Here is a 24,435-nt window from a genome sequence, read left to right as displayed (position 1 = left end):
CTGGGTGATAGACACTGGGGAGGGTATGTGCTCTGGTAAGCACTGTGAATTGTGCAAGACTGCTGAATCTCAGATCTGTACCTCTGAAACAAATAATGCAATATATGTTCAGAAAAAAAAAAAAGAAGATAGCAGGAGGGGAAGAATGAAGAGGGGGAAATCGGAGGGGTAGACGAACCATGAGAGATGATGGACTCTGAAAAACAAACTGAGGGTTCTAGAGGGGAGGGGGGGAGGATCGGTTAGCCTGGTGATGGTTATTAAAGAGGGCACGTTCTGCATGGAGCACTGGGTGTTGTGGACAAACAATGAATCATGGAACACTACATCTAAAACTAATGATGTAATGTATGGGGATTAACGCAACAATAAAAAATTAAAAAAAAAACTATTACAAAAGAAAATCAGACTATTTCTAAGAGCCATAAAAATTTTTATAATTTTGAAATTATGCATTGCAATGGTAGAAAATATGGTAGAACAGTACTAAGACTTCCAATCCCCTTCAGATTCTCCAATTATTATTTTTTCCATGTTTACTTTGTCCTTTGCTCATTATATACGTATTTTTTTTTATAACTATACTGAGGTACATACTGTAAGACTCACTCCTTGTAAGTATATAATTTAATGATTTTTTAAAAGACTTATTTATTTGACAGAGAGAGAGAGAGAGCACAAGCAGGGGCAACAGCAGAGGGATAGGGAGAAGCAGGCTCCCTGCTGAGCAGGGAGCCCGACCCGGGGCTCAATCCATGACCCTGGGATCATAACCTGAGCCAATGGCAGATGTTTAACTGAACTGTACCACCCAGGTGCCCCCAATTTAATGATTTGAAATAAGCACATGCAGTTCTACAATCATCACAATAATGCAATTTTAGAACATTTCCATCATCCTAACAATTCCCTCAAGCTTATTTATACTCCACCCTTGCTCCCATTCCAAAATATATCACATTTTGTTCATCTGTTGACCAGCTGGTGCATGTCTGGATTGTTTCCAATTAATACCTATTAGAATAATGCTTGCTTCTATGAATACTCACATACAAGTCTTCATGTGGACATATGTTTTCATTTCTCTTGGAAAGACTCCTAGGAATGGAATTCCTGGGTCATATGGTCAATTTATATTTAACTTTATAAGAAACAACTGTTTTCCAAAGTGGTGGTACCATTTTATATCCCAGCAGCAACGTATGAGGGTTTGAGTTTCCCCATATTGTCAACGAAGACCTCATGTTGTAACTTTTTTGACAACAGCCATTCTAGTGAGAAGTAATATATTATTGTGGTTTGAGTGAACATGCATTTCCATAATGACTAATGATGCTGAGCACCTTTCCATGTGTTTATTAGCCAACAGCATGTCTTGTTTGGTAAAATGTTGTGATGGGTAATTTTTATGTGTCAACTTAACTAAGCCACAGGGTGCCCAGACATTTAACCAAACATTATCTTGGGTGTTTCTGCCATGGTGTTTCTGGATAAGACATCTGAAATCAGGAGACTGATTAACACTAGTGGACTTTATCCAATCAATCAAAGACCTAAAGAGAAGGAAGAAGCTAAGAGGAAAGAACTCCTGTCTGACTGCGGAGCTGGGTCACTGCTCTTTTCCAGCCTGCAGATTCTGACTGGGATACATGCTCTTCCTGGGTCTTGTTTCTGCCCAGTTGCAGACTAAAACGTACACCATCAGCTCCACTGATTCTCGGGCCTTTGGACTCGGACTGGACCTACACATCAGCTCCCTTGGATCTTTAGCTTGCAGACCACAGTCTTGGGAATTCTCAATCTCCGTAATGTCTCCATAATGGTGTGAACCAATTCCTTATCATAAATTTCTTCTCAACACACACACACATCCACACTCCCCACACACACCCACAAATACACACCCCACACCCACACACACATACCCCATACCCACACACACACCCACACACACCCTACACACACACTCTGTTGGCTGTTTCTTTGGAGAACCCTCACTAATAAAAACGTCTACTCCAGGAGTTTGCCAGTATTTTAACTGGAGTAACTGCCTTATTATAGAGTTATAAGAACCCTTTATTCTGCTTACAAAACCTTCTTCAGGTATGTGATTTGTAAATATTTTCTCGCAGTCTGCAGCTTACAGTTTCACTTTTGTGATAGTATCTTTTTAAAAGTAAATGTTTTTCAATTTAATGAAGTGCACTTTCTCAATTTTTTCTTTTATAGCTCATGCTTTTGCTATTCTAGCTAAGAACTCTTTGCCTAGCCCAAGGGCACAGAGATTCTCCTGTATTTTCTTCTCAAAGTGTTACTGTTTTAGGTCTTATCTTTAGGTCTAGAATCCACTTTGTTACTTTTTGTGTATAAGGGTCTAAGTTCACTTTCTGCATATGGCTATTCAATCGTCCAAGTGCCATTTCTTTTCCCTCCTCCTTCTTTGTGCTATTGTTGTCACACATATTAACAGACAGCTGCATAAACCCCAAAAACATAGTGCCATAATTATTGTTCTGTACGGCTGTACAGTTTTTGTTGTTGCTGTTGTTGTTTTGGGGGGAAGAGGCGGAGGGAGAGAGAGAGCCTTAAGCAGGCCCCACACCCAGCACAGAGCCCAACACGGGGCTCGACCTCATGACCCGGAGATCAGGACCTGCGCCGAAACCAAGAGTCAGACGTTTAACTGACTGAACCACCCAGGTGCCCCACAGCTACAGTTGTTAAAAAAAGGAAAAACACACATTTACGAGGACTTTATATTTAGCTGCATATTTAACCATTTCTAACACTCATTCCCTCCTGAGAATTCAACTTATCATTTGATACTACTTCCTTTCTGCCTGAAGAGCCTTTCTTTACTAATTCTTGTAAAGGAAATCTGCTAGCAACAGATTCTTTGCTTATTTGAGAGAGTCTTCATTTTGTTTAATTTGTGAAAGATACCTTTGCTGGATACAGAATTACTAGTTGACAGATTTTTTCTTTGAGCATTGAGTACAGCTGATCCCTGAACATTGCAGAGGTGAGCAGCACCAACCCCCATACAGTTGAAAATCCACGCATAACTTTTTGGACTCCTCAAAAACTTACCTACTAATAGCTTACCGATAACATACATAGTTGGTTGACAAATATTTTATATGTCATATGTATTATTGTTTACCGATAACATACACAGTTGATTAACAAATATTTTATATGTCATATGTATTATTACATACTTCTTACAATAAAATAAGCTAAAGAAAATGCTAAGACGAGCTAGAGGAAAATATACTTACAACACTGGATTGTAAACAAATCCATGGAGAAGGGGACCACACAGTTCAAAAACCATGTCGTTCAAGGGTCAACTGTCAAAGGTCACCACCTTTGACTCTGTTGCTTCTGATGAGAAGTCAATTAATCGATCTTCATGTTGTTCCCCTTGTATATAATGTGTCACTTCTTTCTTATGCTTTCCAGATTTTCTCTAAGTGTGGATCTCTGTGATTTTCCTACATGAGGTTCATGTAGCTTTTTGGCTCCATAAAGTTGTTTTGTTTTGTTTTTTTTAACCAAGTTTGGGAAGTTTTCATACAGTACTTTAAAAAAAAAAAACAAACCGGGGGGGGGGGGAGCACTTTTTCTGCATCTTCTTCTGTGGCTCCGTGACACACTTGTTGGTGGGCTAGATGCTGTCCCACAGGTCTCTGAGTACCTGTTGATTTTTCTTATTATTCAGAGTGGATCATTTCTATTGATCTGTCCTCAAATTTACTGATCTTATTTTCTTCTGCCATCTCAAACCTGCAACTGAGCCCCTTGAATGAACATTTCATTTCAGTTACTGTACTTTTCAACTATAGATTTCCACCTGGTTCTCTTTGTCTCATTTCTATCTTTTTGTGATTCTGTATTCAAGTCATTGCCATCATCCTTTCCTTAAAGGCTTTGACATGGTTTTAGTTAGTACTTGGGAGTCTTTGCTAACTCCAACATTTTTGGTCAAAGACAATCTATACTGACTGGTTTGTTTTTCTTCCTGCATATGGGTATAACTTGGTTTCTTTGCATGTATCATAGTTTGTTCAATACAGAACATTGGAGATAATATATTGTAGCAACTCTCAATTCAGATTGCCCCCCACCAAAGGCTGTTGTTGTTTTTCTTTACTAGCTTACCTGGACTAAATCTATGAAGTCTGTCTCTCTACAATGAAAGGTAGTCAATGTCCCTTCTTAGTTCTCCATCCCCACCCCCCACCAGCAAGCATGACTTCCCAGGGGTCAACTCTGTATCTGCATAGTTTTTTATGGAGGAAAGACTGGTCACACATCTGTTCAAACACGACGAGCCAGTAAGATTTCTATCTGCTGATGGAACTGTGTATGAGCCAGTGAGGTCACTCGGAGTTAGGGCCATTTTCGAGTCTGCCCCACCTTCCCAAGATGTGCATGCAGGCTCCATCAGGCAGGTGAGTGTGGGTGGCTTGGGCCCACTCCAGACTCTGCTGTGCATGTGCACAACCTCCAGTTAACTAACGGTCTATGGAGACTTAGCAAGCCTCCTATCACTGCTGCACCTGCAGGAAGTCCCTGTTCAATCCCTGCCTAGTCTGCCTGTCCATTCTTCATGCCCAACAGTCCCACAATTTCAAGCAGGTAAAGCCACAGACCCTCCCTGTCACTTGCCATCAAAATCTCCACCTTCATGGACAGTTCTTCAAATCAACTGAGCTGCTTGTTTTTGAGTGCCCAGCTTTGCTGACCTCCTCACACACTCATGCCATAAGCAGATCAAAGCCAACTTTTTCAAAGCAATTATTTAAAATAACTTCAAATACATAATTAGTACAAGCATAAGATTCTAAGACAATTATATACATGTTTCATCATCCTTCGTTTCAGAAAGATATATTGCTTCCATCTCTCTCATACAGACAGCTTTTCATGACCAGAAGTAATAAAACCATCAGTCATAGCATTTTTGCACTAATCACTCTAATAAGAAACATTAAGTCCGGGGTGCCTGGGTGGCTCAGTCGTTAAGCGTCTGCCTTCGGCTCAGGTCATGGTCCCAGGGTCCTGGGATCAAGCCCCACATCGGGCTCCCTGCTCAGCGGGAAGCCTGCTTCTCCCTCTCCCACTCCCCCTGCTTGTGTTCCCTCTCTCACTGTCTCTCTGTCAAATAAATAAATAAAATCTTAAAAAAAAAAAAGAAACATTAAGTCCTTCATTCATTCTGAAAATACTTGCTCTGCTGTAGAAACAGAGCTAGAGTCAAGCAAGCATTCGGCACACGAGATTTCACAGATCTTCAAGATAAGTTCAACTCTTCAATCAAAAGTCCAGTTAATGAAGAGGTGAGCAAGACTAGCATGCTAACATAATAGTTCTCTGAGAGATGCCAAAAGTTCAATAATGACTCTGCAAAGGCATGCTATCTTCACAATAGCATGAGACAAATTTCATTATATCCTGCTGAGATTTCAGTAATATGCAGCCTGCACTAATAACATTTGATAAATTATTCATCTTCACTATCTACATGCAAATAAAGGAACATATCTCTGCCTGATGATATAATGAGTTATTTTCCAATCCAATGATTCATTAAAGAGCAGGAGAACTAACAATAGCCTGTTTTTTTTTTAATTGAAAAACATAGTACATTGAAGACAAAGTAGGAAATAACATAAAAGTCCCTCATTATATCTGGCCAAAGATGAAAAGAAGAAAATTCAACCACAGAACAGTTTTTTTTTTTTCTAATGGACTAGAGGAATGAAACTTTTATTTGCTATATACCAACTCTTTTAAGAATCCTTGTGCAAACAGACTGCTGTTTCAAATTAATTCCTTAAATGTACAGACCGCAGAATAAAAACATACACTGCAAATCATTACCTCTTCTATGTGCAGTTATCAATACTGTAACCATCTAAAACAAATTGAAATTTGACAGGCTAAAGAATAAAAGTGAGATGATGTCTTTGGGAAGGAAAAGAGAGGAAACAAGGACGTTGGAAGAGGGAAACATGTTCAGGGAATAAAGATGTGAAAAGTAAAAAAGGAAATTTTTGGAGCAATTTGTGCTGCAAACGAACATGCCATCCTTACGAAGGGACCATGAAGCAAGGAGCACAATTATACACTCACACACTGCTTCTTTGTTTGCTCCCTTCTGGCCACCGATGCCTCGCCCCGCGATGGGGAAAGCATGCAGCTCAATGAATCCTGATTTATTTTGTGACTACTGTGAATTTCATCACCCTTCATGGCTAGATTGAAGAGAAAGGGGGAGAAATGGAATCAGGACAACAGAGTCTGAAAGAAAAACAGAGTGAAAATACCAGTTCTGACATCATTTCAATCACATAGAGGAAGAAATTAAAGGAGTAAGTATTAATAGGAACAGATGGGAAGAATGATGCTCAGTGTGACCAGATCAACTGATAATAACAGGAGACCACTGAGGAGATGGTGATAAAGATGTAACGTGATTCAAACAGAGATAAGGAATTTTAGTATGAAGATTTAAAAAAAAAGATTGCCTTAAGATACAGAATGGGACACACTCAAACATAGTATTTCTGAGATCTTTTATCTTTTCCATTTTATTTTTTTTAAAGATTTTATTTATTTGACAGAGAGAGACACAGCAAGAGAGGGAACACAAGCAGGGGGAGTGGGAGAGGGAGAAGCAGGCTTCCCGCTGAGCAGGGAGCCTGATGTGGGGCTTGATCCCAGGACCCTGGGATCATGACCTGAGCCAAAGGCAGACGCTTAACGACTGAGCCACCCAGGCACCCCTATCTTTTCCATTTTAAATGTAAATTTACGTTTCATCTCCTATAAGTAATGGTCAGATGTGTCTCGGTGGGTTTATTAACCATCTTTAATAAACATCTCCCTAAGTTGTTACTTACCAATGTCACATAAAATTCAGCCCTGTTAAAACCAAATTTAATTTCAAGCCTGAGGCTTTCAGCAGTTTATTTTTCAATCAGCTACAAAACCTTGATTCTGTGCTGGTTTTTACATTTGATCCAATACACTAAGGAATGTTACTAAACCATTTTATGAGCTAAAATTATTATGTATTACAAAATTTTGAACCAGAAGCTAATTTTTAAATATAATCCACTATTATATGCATATTTGTAAATTCATAATACTGAAAAAAATCTATGTGGAAAAAAAATGCGCCTATTTTGTACAGTAATCGCTCTATTAGTTGAATCAATATTCAATGCTGTTTATGGATCTTCGAGAGCAAAATATCTTTTCCAAATCCCACAGTGCTAAATGTTGACAACATTATTGAAATTGAGGGGAAACATGCCAACCATGTCTGCTAGAAAGACAGTCTATCAACATGTCAGGAAGGCAATTACAATGGTCATTCACAAACAGAAAAGAATCAACCTCTGGAATATAAGCACATATGTTAATTGAGTGATAGAAACAGGATTACCTACAAAATATGTATTTATTAATTAAATTATGTTTCAACTCACAAACCAATCTTCCCTCCTTTGGTTCTCATAGCTGAAGTGGGTTGTACAAATTAGCTTTAGAATATCACTACACATCACAGAAGTACCAGTGATCTGGGAACTTGGACTCCTGTTGTTTATTTTTCCTTCTTTAATTTTTCCTGTTCTTCTAAAGGCTCTTTAAACAGCCAGACTTTGCTTCAATACTTTCGTCATCCCACCGAATTTCAAAGGTCATTGTTTCCTTAATATGTGACCACCCACCTTCCACCAGCAACGGAGACCTCTCATGCCAAGTTTTCTTGATATCTTACTAACTGCTCTCACTGCACACAAACTCAGTCCTATTAGCTACACATTCAACAGACCTGTCTGAACCCCAAGCTCTGGGTCAGGCTACTGGAAAACTTCCTCGTGAAGCAACCCAACAAGATGCAAGGGGCAGAGGGTAGGAGATTGGCAGAAAATTCAAGCAAAAAGAAAAAAGGATAAATGTACTGCAGACACCAATTCTCAAGTAAATGCAGGCACATCAATTTGAATATTACTTAAGAATATTAGAAAGGAATGCTCAATTTATTTTTTTTTTAAGATTTTATTTATTCATGAGAGAGAGGGAGCAAAAGCAGGTGGAAGGGCAGAGGCAGAGAGAGAAGCAGACTCCCTGCTGAGCAGGGAGCCCGATATGGGACTTGATCCCAGGACCTGAGCCGAAGGCAGACACTTAACTGACTGAGCCACCCAGGCGCCCCAGGAATGCTCAATTTATTCTGTTCTTCCATAAAATGTTTGTAGTTATTACATGACATATCCTCCACAGGCACTTTTAAATGCTTAATTACTAAGAAAAACAAAAATGTGGCCAAAAATGTGTCTCTGCTCAATCCAATGTCATTCCTCATAGGCAGGCCCTTCTCAAGCAAGAAAGAATTCTCTGATAGTCACTCAAGTGTGACCTTCCCTTGTAACAACTTCATTTTAAAAGGAGAAAGCTAAGTAAAACTAGGAGGTTGGATTAAGTGGGAGTAGCAGCTTTGCCACAAGTCGAAGCTGGAACGCTCTACACAAAGGGCCAGAACAGACTTGAACACACAAAATCGTTCCAATTCAAGCACCAATTTCAGCTTTTAAGATTTCAAACAAGTGTGAAGACTTTAAATGTGAACTAGAACAATGACACCTAGGAAAAGATACTGAAGTAAGGAAAGAACAGTCAGACTCAGCTGCCCAAAGAGAATCAGAAGCGTGAATCCAAGTGCAAGTGGAGAGAGCCCTACGGAGGTGCTGACATTATCGATGTGTATCTCCAGAGGTGAACAAAGTGTGAGGAAAGCCGACACCTTACCTGATGGGCAACTGGGCTGGAGAAGAAGCTAAGATGAGGTCAGAAGACAGAGTTTAAATCCCTAGCACTTTGAGGATTATTTAACATCAAAACTCTCGTTGCACAAAAAGGGTACCTATGCTGTAATTATAAGGATGTGAAATTTACGTAGGACCCAAAACCGTGGAAGATAGAAAGATGAAAGCATTTGCTGCAATGGAACATTTTTTAAGACAGTATTTTCCTCCATCTGCAGAGTGTTGCTGACACAACTGATAATCACGATCAGTTGAAGGTCATCACATTAAACAAAAGACACACATAACAAATAATCCACATAAGCAAAATGTCTTCTTACCCTAAAGGAGACACCTTCAGGGGACAAGTTACTATAAGCGCTGAATTTTGTGTTTTAATGACATCTTTTACAAGCAGATATACCTTTTATGACAGTGGGAGATTTGTGTGGTGCCGATTTATTTTTCCAAATGTAAATCAAGCGTATGCCAAAACACTCAAGAGTTAAAGGCAGTCCCATGTCAATAACTCCACATTAGCAGGACCCTTAAAAGAACTTCTAAAGTCACTGGCTGTCTTGCTGTAATAGGCTCTTCTGAATTATAAATTTGCAAAATAGCTCCAAGGCTTTAGTGTTTACAGCAATAAAGCAATGTCTGCTTCAGTTTCGGTATGTAGAGCATCCATGGGCACGACACAGAACTTAATCATTGCTCACGCTCAAACCTACACTCAGAAAATACTGCACCAGGTGATGAAAGCAGAAGTAACAGACCTTACAAAACACGGCATTCAGTCTGCTAGGACATGAGAACAGTAAAATACAGACCTAAGGAACCTGTAAGCCACAAGCTCCTTATGAACTTCCACAAACTGAACTTTTAAAAACTGAAGTTCAAATTCCCACTTTCAATCACAAATGAAAATTTCAAATTTCCTCCTGTTATTATTCAACCCAAGCTCACATGAAGTATGACAGAAGAGAGACAGGAAGTGGAGAAAGCTGGAGAGGTGTCCCATCTATGGACCTTGAAACATCCTTTGTCTGCACTTCATTTCCTCTCTCATCATGAGCTGAACATACTTGTACTGAGGCTGTCTGAAGACAATCGATACAGGAGGAGGTAGGAACCGGGGCACCTGGGGCATACTTGCTGGCTTTAAATTCACCCTTTCTTAGTCCTCAACCCCTTGTGATAGGTGTTATCACTGCCTTTCTATAAAATGACAACAATGGGATAAGCATAGAAATGTAAGGAAAACAAGGATGTGCACTTTATATCATAACATAATACAGTAATGTATATGCATAACAGAAACAAAAGTTCCACGGTATTATAGACAAGCTTTAAAAATGATGTATGAAATATTATTTTATCAATATTGAAACACAACATAAAGACTTCCCAACCTATACTGTCCTGAGTCACCACAACCATTGACTTCTGTCCTAAAGCCATGTAAGGTCTCAAGGAAAACAGACTTGTAAACAAATAACTGGAATGAAGCATCAGAGATGGTCTGATCAGTGTTTCTAGGAACGGTGGGACACCATGAGAGAGGGGTCAACTCTCCCGGGAAAGATCAGGGAAGGCTTCACAGAGAGCTGACCCTGCTGGGCAAGCAGGATACAATTTAAATACACGATTATATGTATTTCACAGTACATTTGGACACAATACTACTAACACAGCAAGCAGAATTCTTTGCTAGAATTCCTGCTTGTCACTCATTTTCCACTTTTGAAAACCAATCTAGTTAAGAGCCTATCTCGAAAACCAGATTTCACCGAAAAGATTTATTAAGACTTGGGATGAAGGAGCCCCACTGTGAAAAACCACACCTTCAAAAATGACAATATTTCTAAATATGGTTTATGAAGTAGAAATTATGTGGGCTTAAAATGAATTAAGTCTAATCCAAAGAGTGATCAAACATTATTTTTAAAACTTAATTTTGAGAAATTAATGTCCATTATGAAATGCTAAAGACAGAAAGTCATCTACATCAAAATCCTTCTCCTTACAGCTTCATTATTTATGTAGTCTAAATACAAAATTTAGATAGAAAACATAGTCCACATCCTTAAAAAATATGGAAGGATTTTCCTGACCTACCCATTAGAGAGTAAAACCTATATAAAGTGTATTTCAAATAAAAACCTTCGAAAATTACCCCTAATACACACACCCAAGAGAATTTTCTCTGTAAAACCTTTTCATTAGCTTTTTATTGGTTAGATCAGCTTTTTATTGGTTGCTTACAGTTAAGGTAGACTTTCATTCTCTCATTTCCTAAATTAAGCACCTTTACAGTGAGGTAAGACTCATATTCTATTCACAATTTTTTTTTTTTTAACGAAACAAATCTTTACTGACTCCTTACAAAAAATTACTTTGGCACAAAATGGGGATGGCTAGTAAAACTGAGGTAGGAGAGGCGGAAAACAGATCACAGAGGAAACGAGAAATGTGAAGGAAGGAAATGTGTAAGCCAGGATATGAAAGGGAACTAGAAATGGGAGAGCGGTGACATTCAACAACAGGCATGAGGAAAGGGAATAATGAACAGGCCTCACTTTCTCACTCCCCTCCAGTCAAGGTAAGCAGCTTAACAGAGAGTAAAGAACATGAGATTAGAGGGCTAGGTTTCAAATTATAACACACTGCTGCCTCACTGTGTAATCAGTAATACCAGGGTTCCTGTGGAGTACAAATGAATTAATGTATACGGAAAGGGCGAGCTACAAAGAGCTAGACAGAAGTTAATTACAGTTGCTACTATAATTAATGCAATTGTAATCCTATCAAGATCTATAGAGCTAATGACGTTTTTCAAAAGCAAGGAGGAAAGATTTTCAAAACTTTCAAACACTAGAAGTTAAAGTCAGATCCCATTTATTTTTTTAAGCTCTGGAGGGCTAAGAAATAGGTCACAAATAATTGCAATGAGATGATAATCAAATCTGTGAATGACTTTTTAAATATATAAATTAAAGTAGATTCAAGGTCATTCCTATTAAATCACTCACTTGCATCCTGATACAATTTCTTGAATATGAGGGAAGAGGAAGAAAGCCTAAACAGTAGGCCAGGAACCACACAGGATCCTGGGTAAGTCTAAGCATCCATGCCTGGGGGTCAGTGGCTGTTTCCCCAACCCAGGACACCTGAGTGACAGGATCCTTACCAGGCTGCAACAGTTGCCCCCATGGCAATGAATCTAGGTGAAGGGCCACATGGCAGCCCCAAGCCTCAGTTTCCCCAAGTTCTGATAAACCACTCTGCCAACTCCCTTTCTGGCTAGGAGCCCCTCTCAGCTACCATTCCTCTCTCCGCAAACACACTTGAGAGTCCCTGCTCCAGGTAATGTTCTCACCTTACATTAAATCCTCTCGAGTTGCTTTTTTTCTCCAGCAATCCTAGTCACCAAGACGAAAATGGCCTGTCTCAAAGTCCCAAAAATAAACCTGCCCCAGGGCAGAAATGAAACTTGCTTCAAAGAAGCATAACACTCTTAAGCAACACCGGGAAGTACACTGCCCATCAGCACCCAGGATGGCATTATAACTGAATGAAGTAAAGGTAAATGAGTCACAGAACTGCCGCTTTATGACTTCAAGACCCTCTTCACTGGAGAATACAGAAATATACAAAAGAAAAACACGTGGTATGTCCTTTACAAACATTTTCAACTTCATTTTTTAAGGAGGAAGGCATAGGGAAAGAAAAAGTAAAATCTGGCAGGAGATTAGGATGTGAGAAACAGCTTCTCCCATTCTAATAACTTTGGCTAGAGATCACTGTCCAAAATGTCAACATCTCATTCTAATGACAGACTCTGAAAGTCAGTGTTACATTGCAGACTCAAACACTTCTGGAATTTCAGAGCTGAAGGAACCTTCCATGTCATACAATTTACAACTCCAGGAACAGAACCACTGAGGTTATATGGGTTGCTGAACACGACATTGTTAAAAGAAGAACCAGATATTTCCACACGGCTCTTCATACTCTGAATCCAGGATTCTTACCCCTCATAGCAGCAGAGTTCAGCACAGTTTAAAGAAATGGTGCATTTAAATGTTGGGAGTTATAATAAAGATTTCCTGTGTTAGAAACTACCTTAGAAAGACATTTCAATTACTACATCTTTACTATTCTATAAAATGTATGTTTTGTTATAAAACAGTAATTCTGAGGAACTTCTACTTAAAAATCCATCCACAGTTGATATTCTAAACTGGAGATTTTGCAAATGAGTTCCCCTCCCCTTGAACTAATAATTACAGGAAACTGATAATTTATTCTCTCAGTCTCAGAAGTAATTGTTATGTATATGCTAGACGCTTTGTAGAGTGTTACAGAATGAACTTTTAAAAGAAAACTGTGTATCCCCAAACACTATATACAAAAAGTTAAAATCAAGAAGCACTCTTTCTCTATGCCAATTATTATCAGTATTAGGTTTTCTAAGGAAAGGCTGATAGCATTACCTAATAAACAACATCCTACAACTGTCTGATTAAATAAATTTTCCTGTCAAACAAAATTTTCAAGAAAAAGAGAAAATCAGATTTAAATTTTTTATGTACTCTGACTTGTCAACTTACTCTATTTTTTTTCATGTGGCTATGATATAATATATGATTTAACTGGCAAAAAAATACTTGTTTTTAATATATTTCTCAAGGGTGATCGTGATTTTTATGCATATTTTACTTTGATATTGAAGTTCTAGTACACCTTTAACATGACCTAGCTTTCACTTTATATTTCTACTGGTTTCCACTTTCTAACTCTGTTTTTATGGAAGCCAACTATAAAGTACTAATGGAGAATTACCAATACAAGTTACTATTGTGTTAGGAAAACGGAAAAACAGCACAATTAACCTACAACTTCACCCTCTATTTGAAAAGTGTAATGCAGCTGCTAGTATTATTTAAGTTTATAGTCTCAGTGAGTCTCACTACATTTTGCCAAACAAAAATTGCATTCTTTAAATGAAGATTAAAACTTCTCCTGATGAATATAAAGCACGTGTATGACATGCGCAGAGAGTATAAAAGCAGCGTACCACATGCTGATTCTCTTCAAAGGTAGTCAGTCAATAAAGGAAGAAGATTGTATGAAGAAAATTTTTTTACATATATTAAAGTTTTTTAAAATCATATTCATTTTCATTGTTTCTATGAGAGCTTCAAAAGAAGATTAACTCATCCACTCGGCATATTTTGCTAAATAATCCTATCACAGTAAATATAAATCAGAACCTTGGGATCCAGAAACTGGTATACCTAAGAATACCAAATAGCTGAAATGAAAATGATATTCAAACTTAAAAATCAGGATATTCAAACTTAAAAACTGTTTTACACTAATAGTTTCACAAAATCTAGACTACAATACTATATACACTTTTAGAGAACTCGACAGTATCTGTAGTCTCACCTTCTTGCAATCTGCTAAGACATGCTAAGATCTGCGAGAGTGGGAATGGGATGTCACCAAGATGGCGACAGGTCAGTCCCGACCTCACTTCCTCTCACAAGAACAACAACTGTTCAAGAACAAGAAATCACGGAGAGAATCCTAGAACATGGGGTGAGGCTGAAGCACCCCACTGCACTTCCGAGACCAAGACAGACTGCATATAAAGGAAGTAGCTGCATGTTGACAGCACTGCCCCTCCCCCAGTCAGCGCAGCACCAAGAGGAGAGGTTTCCCGAGCCACTGGTCTCTCCAGGAGAAAAAGAAAACCCCAGAGGGGTCAATCCACCTCCCCCATATCGTGGGTCCTTTGTGGGAGCCCCTACTCTGATCTCACACCACAGGGGTTGCCGAACAATCTGTGGGGCCCAGTCACTGGAATCTTGACTATGACAGAGAAGGTGGGGGAAGGGCTTGCAACAACCAGCACACGCAGTGCCCAAGTAGTAATCCCAAAAAGCAGCTACGCTCACCTGCAGAACAAGTCGGCAGCACACGATGCAAGGGAACTAGGTTGGGTGTAGATCTGCCTGATTCTCATCCTCAAATGAGGAGTTTTGCTGGCCCTAGAGCCAGGTTGACCCATGCCCAGGCAAGGTACTGACTCAAAGCCCCACTCAGTATGAAGTGCCTTCCAGTCCCATAGGAACAGAAGGGCTGGCGACAAGACCTGGAAGCTACGTGGCCAGTAGCACGTGAGCCAGAAGAAGGCTAAGAAGAGCTGATAGACTGCAGGGCAGAGCCAGTGCCCTGCTCAGCCAGGGTACCTGAGAGTCAGCTTGAATGAAGACAAAAAACAAAGAGCTTTACCGTTTTTAGAGCCGCTTCTCCTGCTGTGCCTGGGCAGGGGATCTAATTCGGAGCCCTGCTCATGGCTGAATACAGCTTCAGCCTATCCAACCACAGAAACTACCCGGGCCACACAGGAAGCTGGGTAGCCCATTCAACAGTCCTACATAAGATGGCACTCACACACACAATGCAGCACATGGCTTTCCCCACCTGCAGAGCAAAACTGGTGGGCCTACCTGACCAGCAAATTCAGTGCACACTCGGGCCTGATCCAGGCCCCCAAACAATGAGCTATATAGCTCCTAGGCCCTTCTCTGCCCTCTGCCAGAGCAGAGAAGCTAATTCATTGCCCCACCTATTACTGAATAGGTACTCCAGGCCATGGAGGAAGCCTTACTGGAGACTTGAGGCAACAACAGAGCCCATCCTACAGATGCCTCACGTGGGTATGTAACCAAGGCAGCAGTCCTATCCAACTGTTCTCAGCAGGGTCACACACCCCCATCCCCATCCTCAGAGCTGCCTCATCCACAAAAGATCATAATAGCAGGCCCCACAACTGCTAAAGACATTATCAACAAACACACCCAGAAACCCAAACTGAGCTGACCGGCAAAGAACTATCTCTGCCAAAGGAAACCTATAAGTATGGACGATAAGTCATTATCAATTAAGATGAAGTATGAAAAGTTTAAAATATTTTATATAAGCTTCACAGTAACCACAAGGGAAAACTGAATTATACACAAAAAACATGATATACAAGCCAAAGCATACTAATACCAAAACACATCAAAGCACACAAAAAAGGACAGCAGAATAAGAAACAAAAGGTCTACAAAGCAACCAGAAAACAATGAACAGAATGGCAATAGTGCATACTTACCTATCAACAATTATTTCAGAAGGTCAGCTGAGAAGATGGTGTAGGAGGACCCTAAGCTCACCTCATCCCACTGACACAACTAGATAACACCCACATGAACGTAAATAATTCAGGAAAGGACCCAAAGATGGCAGAATGAACTCCACAACTAAAGGCAGGGAAGCGGCCACATCAAAGAGGGTAAGAAGAGCAAAGACTGTGGTCTGGGAGCAAAAGGGAATGTGACCATCCATGACAGGGAGGGAACTGGTGGGGCTTGAAGAAGGGCAGAAAACAGACTCTCAAACAGAAGCCCAGGAATGGGAAGGACACGTCTCTGTAACATTTTTCCTTCAAAGAGAGAGGGGCTGAATAGCATGAGTTCTTAAAACCAGTGGGACTTAAAGCCTGGAATTTTAAAAATCGGTGGGCTCGGCTCTGGTAGAGTGTGGAGGACTTTAGGAAGCAGAGTCCCCACCTTTAAAAGAGAGAGCACAGCAAACAGCCTGAACAGATAGAGCATAGAGCTAGCAATTTGAAAAACGGTGGGGGGGGGGGGGTAGCACATGGGAGGAAGAAGGATTTGCTCATCTCAGAGCATGGCATGGAGACCCCTTGAGGAACGAAGGAGCTGGCAGGAGCCATTTCCCAACACAACCTCATTGGCATATAAACAAGGGTCACCTGCAGGAAGCAGTGCAGAACCAATACTCCTTACCTAACGTGCTTGCAAAAAGTATCTCCCATTTGCACCACTTCGATGGTCCACCCTTCCCAGTCACCGTCCAGTTAGTTCCAGCACTGCAGGTCCCTCCTCCAGAAGACTGGCGCAAACCCTGCCAGTATCACGTCTCCTGATCTGCGCATTTTGCAGGACCTCTGTCTCATTTCACAAGCAGACCACTGCACGACAGGGCAAAGAGAGCATCTGCAGACAACTGGACTGAAGGAAAAAGAGGCCGAAGACTCAACAGCAAGGCACATGCAACACACATAGGAGACACTCTCTGTAGAGTCAGGCCCTAGGGAAGAGGGGACACTGTACTATGGGACCTCTTCTCTTCTCTATAAGCCTGTTATCACTGAGAGCAAGAGAAGTAGCTGACTTTCCCAACACACAGAAACAGACACAGAAAGGCAAAGTGAGGAGACAGAAACATCCTCCAAATGAAAGAAAAGGACCAAGCCACAGCAAGAGACCAAAGTGAAATGAATATAAGTAATATATGTGACTGAGAACTTCAAGTAGTCATCATAAAGATACTCACTGGGCTGAAGAAAAGAGTGGAGGACATTAGTGAGACCCCTAACACAGAGATAAAAAGAAGAACCAATCAGAGATCAAGAACACAATAAATGGAGTTAAAAATACACTTTACGGAATAAATAGCAGGCTAGATGAAGCACAGAATTAATGACCTGGAAGACAGAGTAATGAAAAGAAACCAAACTGAGCAAAGGAGAGGACAGAAAATTATGAAAATTGAGAATAGTCTTAGGGAACTCAGTGGCTCCATCAAATGTAATAACATCCACATTATACGGACCTCAAAAGAAGAGAGAAAGATAAGGGGGCAGAAAATTTATTTGAAGAAATAATAGCTGAAAACCTCCCCAATGTGGGGAAGGAAACAGATATCCAGATCCAGGAGGCACAGAGCTATCCCCCCAAATTCACACAAGGAGGTCCACACAAAGACACACAGTAATTAAAATGGAAAAGTAGTAATAAAGAAAAAATTTTAAAAGCAACAAGGAAAAAAGAAGACAGTTACATAAAAGGGAAACCACATAAGCCTATCAGCAGTTTTTCAGGAGAAATTTTACACATCATTAGGGAGTGGAATGATAAATTCAAAATGTTAAAGGGGAAAAATCTACAACCAAAAATGCTCTATCCAACAAGGCTACCATTCAGAATCGAAGGAGAGATAGATCATTTCTCAGACAAACAAAAACTGAAGGAGTTCATGACCACTAAACCAGCTCTACAGGAAATATTAAAGGGGACTCTCTGAGTCGAAAGGAAGGCCATAAGTGAGAGTATGAAAAGTAAAAAAAAAAAAAAGAAAAAGAAAAAGAAACCATGAGAGCAGTAAAAATAAATATTTCTATAAAAATCACAGGGATTCATAAAATAAAAGTATGTAAAATATGATACCATAGACCTAAAATGCAGGGGTGGGGGTGGGGAGAGGAGTAAAGAATGGGTTCAAACTTAAGGGACCATCAACTTACATGCAGATGTTATATACAAACCAATGCTAACTACAAATCAAAAACCAGTAATAGATATGCAAAAAATATAAAGTACCCAAATATGTCACTAAAGAAAGCTAACAAATCATGAAACAGAGCAAGAGAAGGATCAGAGAAAATCTATAGAAACAACCATAAAACAAGTACCAAAACGGCAATAAATATCTATCAATAATTACTCTGAATGTAAATGGACTAAATGCTCCAATCAAAAGACATAGGGTGACAGAGTAGATTAAAAAAACCATAATCCACCTATACGCTGCCTAATAGAGACTCATCTCAGACTGAAAAACACCTGCAGATTGAAAGTGAGGGGATGGAGAAACATTTATCATCGAAAGAAAACAAGACAGCAATACTTCTATCAGACAAAACAGACTTTAAAACAGACTGTAACAAGAAACAAAGAAGGTCACTATATAATCATAAAGGGGACCATCCAACAAGAGGATATAACAATTGTAAATATTTGTGCACCCAACATGGGAGCACCCAAATATATAAAACACCTAATAACAAACATAAAAGAACTGATCAATAATAATACAATAACAGTAGAGGACTTTTAACACTCCATTTACCTCGATGTACAGATCATCCAAACAGAAAACCAACAAGGACAGTGGCTTTGAAACACACATTGGACCAAATGGATACAACAGATATATTCAGAACACTCCATCATAAAACAGCAGAATGTACATTCTTTGCAAGTGCACATGGAACATTTTCCAGACTAGATCACATATTAGGCCAAAAAACAAGTCTCAACAAATTCAAAGATTGAAGTCATACTGTGCATCTTTTTGACCACAACGCTAGGAAACTAGAAATCAACTCTAAGAAAAAATCTGGAAGAGCACAATACATGGAGGTTAAATAACATGCTATTAAACAGCAAATAGGTTAATCAAGAAATCAAAAATTACATGAGAACAAAATGGTCCAAAATCTTTGGGATGCAACAAAAGTCATTCTAAGAGTTTATAGCAACACAGGCCTACTTAAAGAAGAAAAATCTCAAACAACCTAACCCTATACCTCAAGGAGCTAAAAGAAGAACAAACAAAATTCAAACCCATCAAAAGGGAGGAAACAATAAAGGTTAGAGCAGGAATAAATAATACAGAAACTAAAAAAAACCAACAGAACAGATCAATGAAACAAGGAGCTGGTTCTCTGAAAAGATCAACAAAATTGATAAACCTCTAGCAAGACTCATTAAAAAAATGAGAGAGAAAGGACCAAATAAACAAAATTACTACAGAGGAAAAACACAAACAACTGTAACAGAATATTATGAAAACCTATATGCCAACAAACTGGACAACCTAGAAGAAATGGATAAATTCCTAGAAACATACAACCTACCAAAACTAAAGCAGGAAAAAATAGAAAATTTGAAGAGACCAATCAATCACCAGCAATGAAACTGAGCCAGTAATCAAAAAACTCCCAAAAAGCAAAAGTTCAGGACCAGTTTCACAGGCAAATTCTAGCAAATACTTCAAGAAGAAATAGTTATTTTAATAGCTATTCTTCTCAAACTGTTCCAAAAAAAAAACAGAAGAGAAAGGAAAGCTTCCAAATTCATCCTATGAGGCCAGTATCACCCCAATACCAAAATCAGATAAAGACACCATAAAAAAACAGAACTATAGGCCAATACCTCTCATGGATATGGATGCAAAAATCATCAGCAAAATATTAGCAAGCCAAAACCAACAATATATTTAAAAAATCATATACCATGATTTATTGAGATTTATTCCCAGATGCAAGAGTGGTTTAATATTTGCAAAAGAATCAACATGATACATCACATCAATAAGAGAAAGGATAAAAACCATATGATCATTTCAATAGATGCAGAAAAAGCATTCGACAAAGGACAGCATCCATTCATGATAGAAACCCTCTGCAAGGCAGGTCTAGAGGGAACATATCTCAACCTAATAAAGGCCACATATAACAAACCCACAGCCAACACCATACACAATGATGAAGATGCAGCTTTACCCTTAAGGTCAGGAACAAGATAAGAATGTCTACTCTTACTAATTTCATTCAACATAGAACTAGAAGTCCTAGCCACAGCCATTAGAAAGCATAAGAAATAAAAGGCATCTAAAAACTGGTTAAGGAAGACTCTCACTGTTTGCAGATAACATGATACTAGATATAGAAAACCACAAAACCTCTGTCAAAAAACTACTAGAACTGATAAATGAATTCAGTCAAGTCTCAGGATACAAAATCAATGTACAGAAATTTGCTGCATTCCTATACACTAATAATGAAGCATCAGAAAGTGAAATTAAGAAAACAATCCCATTCTTCTCTTACTTTGCTTCCCACTCTGGAAGCAGTGGTATTGAAGATGGCTGGTTGCTGTTGTTATGGGTTTGAGCTGCATTTAGCCATAAAACAATCTTGTTAGAAAAAGTGGGGAGGAGGGGAACAGGAGGAGAGAGGAAGGCCTTTTCTTCCTCTCACCAACATTGAGATACATCTCAATTGGTCTCTAGCCTTGTTTGTAGGGATTCTGTTGGTGAACACCAGGAAAGGAAAGTGGGATGGCCTTCAGTTTGTACCAGCTTAGCTAGCATTGCTGACCAACTGTTTCAGGCTCTGAAAATAAAAGATAATCCTGAACCCATTAAAAAAAAAAAAAAAAAAAAGGAAAAAAGAAAAAGAAACAATCCCATTTATATTCACACCAAAAACAATAAAATATCTAGAAATAAACTTAGTCAAAGAGGTGAAAGATCTATACTCTGAAAACCATAAAGCACTGATGAAAGAAATTCAAGATGACACAAAGAAATGGAAAGACATTCCATGCTCATGGTTTGGAAGAACAAGTATTGTTAAAATGTGTATACTACCTTTCATCACTAGTCATTAGGGAAATGCAAATTAAAGCCACAGTGAGATACCACCTCATGCCTGTTAGAATGACCATCATCAAACTACATAAGAGATAAATGATGGTATGCATGTAGAGAAAAGGGAAGCCCTGTGCACTGCTGGCAGGATTGTAAATTGATACAACCACTATGGAAAACATTATGGAGGATCCTCAAAAAATTAAAACTAGAAATACCGTATGATCTAGCAATTCCACTTCTAAAAATATATCCGAAGGCGATTAAAAACACTAACTCACAAAGATATCTGCATTGCCATATTTAAAGCAGTATTATTTATAAGAGCTAAGATACAGAAACTACCTAAGTGTCCATCAACGGATGAATGGGTAAAGAAGTTGTGGTATATATTCACAATGGAATACTATGCAGCCATACACAAAAATAAAAAAATCCTACAATTTGCAATAACATGGGTGGACCTTGAAGGCATTCTGCTAAGTGAACTAAGAAAGACAAATACTGCCTGATCTGACTTATATGAGGGGATGGAGAAGAGGAGGAGGAGGAAAGAAAAACCAAACTCATAGTAAAAGAGATCAGATTTGTGGTTACCATAGGCAGGGGGTCAGTGGAGGAGAGAAGAGAGCACTGGAGGAAGGTGGTCAGAAGGTACCAACTTCCAGTTATAAGGTAAATGGGCACCAGGGATGAACTGTACAACCTGATGACGACAGCTACCAGTGCTGTATCTCATCCAGGAAAGCTGTTAGGAGAGTGAATCCTAAGAGTTCCCATCACAAAGAGAAAATTTTCTTCCTTCTTTCCTTTTGATTGCTCCTATGTGACAAGGTACAGGTTAGCCGAACCTACTTTGGTAATCATTTCACAATATATAGAAATCTAACCATCGTGCTGTCCATCTTCAACTTATACAGTGATGTACGTCAATTATTTCTCCATAAAACTGGAGGGGAGAGAAACATCAAAGAGATCAATGCATCCAAAACAGAATGAAAAGGGGGCAGAGTTGAAGAAGAGGAGAGGAGAGGAGTGGAATTGCAGGGGAAGCAGCTCACACTGACCCCTAGAGGCCACTGTACAAGTTTGCCCTTTACTCTGAGGGGGGGTTGGAGGAGGGTGTACCACATAAGTCAGAGTAAAGGAGGGACATGGTCCCACCTGTGTTTTAAAAAAAAAAAGAAAATTTGCAAGAGTTAACATGAACAACCAATTTTCACAGTAGGTGATTCCTTGTCAATATTTAAACAAGGAAGGATGGGGCTAAATTTGCAGACAGATCGGTGGGACCACTAATAGGAGGGTTGGGTCATGGGAAGCCTGAGAGGTTCAAGCTGAAAGCAATTTCCTTTCCTTGTTTTGAACAGTCAAATCCAGTGAACCATTATAACAGTGTGTTATGTGAAAACTCTAGTAAGACTGTCAAACTAACAAACTATTCAACACCATGTACCCTCCCTTGTAGCCCCACCCCAGAATGAAGAAGCAGAAGTTAATGAAAGACCCAAGACTTCATAAAAATTAATTCCATTAATAATAAAAGGTGGTTCAAACCTGTAAGAAAATGCATCTTTGAACAGAAAAGGAAATGTAAGTGATGAACATACTAAAGCAGTGTAATTAAAGACAAGCCAAAAACATATAAAACAATTCTGAATCATGAAGCAGCAGAATCCACCTGGGAGGCACACTGTTTATTTTAGTTTTAAAAGCTTTAAGAAAAATATTTGACAAAATGAAAGATACAATGGATAAAAAAATTCATTCTAGAAATAATGTATATTGAAGTATAGGGGGCAAATAAGTAAAGTTAGAATCCTATTGCTAATCTGGGGTAACCAGCAGGAGGGGAGAGTGAGGAAAAAGAAGAGGAAAAGACAAACTGACACATTTAAGAAGGTGGCAAAATGCAATGTCTGCAACACTGTAATCATGTATTAACATGGTACATAAACTTAAAATAAACAGGTTCATTGAAAAAAAACTAAATCAACCACTGCCATAAATTCCTGGCTTCTTTAGTTATTACAAGATAGAAGTTATCACTTATTTAATTACACCAATGAGACTGGGAAGTAGTCCCAATATTAAACCACTGTGCAACACTTTCCAGCATATTCAGACTATATAATAACTGTGTCAGTGATTACACATATTGAGAGAATGCAGAAGTGTCCCTTCAAAGCATACTTTGAAAATCAATAAAATTATTTTATTGAAAAACAAACCCTGTGAAAGTAGATGTGCTTATATGGTCCAATACCATCCCAGATGGACCATGTTACATATCCAAGCTCAGTTCACTTACTCATTAAGTTTGGAAAGCATCCTCAAGTAAATCTCCACGGGATGTTTGGGTGGTTGCTCAGTTATTAACATTTACAAAAACCACTTGATAGAGTTTTGCCTTCCAGTCTCAATTCACAAAAAGTTTATACTCTGAATTCGTACCAAATGCAAAGTACAAAATCTGACAGAGTGAAGATGAACAGCAATGTGTTAAATAAGAAAGAGCTATTTGGTGAAGTACCCTGGGAATTTAGGTCAGTCTAATCCAAGATTGCATCAATTACTGAGAAGTTAAGGGAAACAGAAAATCAATTAAACTTGCACATTGTGCCATACTGGGAAAGTCTTGAATTACCGACACTGGAGGCATCTGGAATTAGACTGAATGAAATACCAGCAAACATATTAATAACAACGGAGACCTCTTTTATTAGAGTTTGACTGGGGAAGAAATATGACTTACTAGTAAAAACATTTTTCTAATTTCAATAGGCAATATTTACTTGCAATCATTTGTCTTAAGTTATCCAGTAGACTACTTTTGCAAAGACAAGAATTTTTTTAAAGGATTTTTTTTTGGTTTGGAGGATGTAATGTACACATATCAGAAGGAATACAAATTTATATTCCCTTCAGAGTTTTCATACCAAAAAAAAAAGTTTTAGTGACCATGTAAACCAAGACTAAGGTACATGAATATTTTAAAAGAAAGAAAGAAATGTAAATCCTTTAAACTCTATACATCTTCCCTCAGAATCGGTTATATGCCTTGCTGAATTGTCAAGATGATACAGAAGAAAATCCTAAATTCATTATAATCTGTTCTCTCCTAAAGCAAATGCTATAAATGGATGGAATTTTCAGGCCACTATTAAAATAGGGAGGATTCATTCAGAGTAACGTGGAACTTTCCATTTTGCTGCAACCGAGACAGATACAAATGGAATGTGCTTTATATGGTTTTATGTTAATCACAATAGTTAAATGCTTTGGGCATCAATGTAGCTTATTAATACATTTT

The 24,435-nt window shown here is 38.8% G+C and overlaps 1 protein-coding gene across 6 annotated transcripts in view; it reads right to left on the bottom strand.

Annotated features, from left to right (window-relative positions):
- CDKAL1 (CDKAL1 threonylcarbamoyladenosine tRNA methylthiotransferase) overlaps positions 1-24,435 on the bottom strand; it is a 642,750-nt gene that overhangs the window by 424,799 nt on the left and 193,516 nt on the right. The gene's annotated exons all lie outside the window — the stretch shown is intronic.

The sequence above is a fragment of the Halichoerus grypus genome, chromosome 9 (assembly GCF_964656455.1).
Source record: "Halichoerus grypus chromosome 9, mHalGry1.hap1.1, whole genome shotgun sequence".
Lineage (NCBI taxonomy): Eukaryota > Metazoa > Chordata > Mammalia > Carnivora > Phocidae > Halichoerus > Halichoerus grypus.
The sequence above is the reverse complement of the archived record's forward strand: the minus strand, read 5'-3'. Positions and strand labels throughout refer to the sequence as shown.